General features: G+C 38.5%; 1 non-coding gene across 1 annotated transcript; it reads left to right on the forward strand.

Moving 5' to 3' along the window:
* Positions 1 to 320: 320 nt before the first annotated feature.
* Positions 321 to 424, forward strand: LOC129680555 (U6 spliceosomal RNA). The gene has a single exon (XR_008720704.1). It is a non-coding gene; the product is annotated as a U6 spliceosomal RNA (small nuclear RNA).
* Positions 425 to 1,490: the final 1,066 nt, after the last annotated feature.

Genomic DNA, 1,490 nt, shown 5'->3' on the forward strand with positions numbered 1-1,490 from the left:
TGAGGTATCTTATGCTCAAGCTCTGACCAGTATGGGACACAGTTTCCTGCTACTGCCTGTTGATCAATATGTAGAAGTCTCAGCTCCTCCAGCACCATGTCTGCCTGGATACTGTCATGCTTCTTGCCATGATGACAATGGTCTAAACCTCTGAAACTGTAAGCCAGCCTCAATTAGATGTTTTCCTTTATAAGAGTTGCTGTGGTTACAGTGTCTTTTCACAGCAATGAAATCCGAAGAGAGATAGCCATGAGTTTGAAGTCAGTCTCAAATACAGAGTAACCCTTTCTCAAAAAAAAAAAAAAAAAAAAAAAGGAGCATTTCTTTTGGCAGCACATATTCTAAAACTGAAATGATATGGAGAATAATAGCACAGCCACTATGTAAGGACATCATAAAAATTCATGAAGAGTTCCAGATAGATGGACGGATAGATAGATAGATAGATAGATAGATAGATAGATAGATAGATAGATAGATAGGTTTTTCAAGACAGTGTCTCTCTATGTAGCCCTTTCTGTGCTGGAACACACTCTGAAAACCAGTCTGGCTACTAACTCAGAGATTTGCCTGCTTTTGCTTCTTGAATGCTAGGATTAAATGCATGTGCCACCTCCTTCTGGAAAATACACATGTATACTTTTTAAAGAAGGATGTCTGCTCTAAAGGAACTCTTTTTAGATTTATTTTATTTTATGTCTATGGTTGTTTTTGCCTTCGTGTGTGTCTCTGCATCAAGTATGTGCCTGGTGCCCATGGAAGCCAGAAGAAGTTGCCAGATCCCCAGGAACTGGACTTATAAAGAGTTGTTAGCTGTCCCGTGGGTGCTGAAAACTGAACCGAGATCCGTGGAAGCTGTAGTTACAAAGAGCTGTTAGATGAAAGGGAAGCAAGTGCTTTCAATCACTGAGCTATCTCTCCAGCCTTAGTTCCATATATTTTTAAGCAAATAAATAAATAAAGCTTATTTTCAAAGACTTTCCTAAACTCTGACCCTGACTATAAATGAAACAAATAAATATTAAAAATGTATAGCTCAGTATTTAAAATTGCAGTTCTTGAGTAGGGAGTGCAGCTCAATTGGTATAGTCCTGCCCTGGAATGGACTAAGCTCTGGATTTTCTCCCTGTTTAACTCTGCTAAAACTGGAGATGGATTCCATGCCTGCAATCCTGGCACTTGAGAAATGGAGGTCATCTTGGCTACACAGCGAGGGTAAGATCCGCCTGGGCTATAAGCACAGCATATCTCAAAAAGCCAAAGGAGAAACAAAGGATAGATTTCTACAGTCATGTTGCAATTTTTCTAGTTTATTATCTATTTGTTTTGTTTCATTTTTAAACTTTGTTGTTATAATGTGATTGTGTGTGCACTAGATTATATTTGCATGGATGTCAAAGAACAACTTTGTGGAGTTCAAGTTTCTACTTCTACATGGGTTCCAAGGATTGATCTTGGTTCATTAGGATTTTGAATCTAGTGGCCTTACT

The sequence above is a fragment of the Psammomys obesus genome, unplaced genomic scaffold (genome assembly GCF_907164565.1).
Source record: "Psammomys obesus unplaced genomic scaffold, mPsaObe1.curated_primary_1811, whole genome shotgun sequence".
In the NCBI taxonomy this organism is placed as follows: Eukaryota; Metazoa; Chordata; class Mammalia; order Rodentia; family Muridae; genus Psammomys; species Psammomys obesus.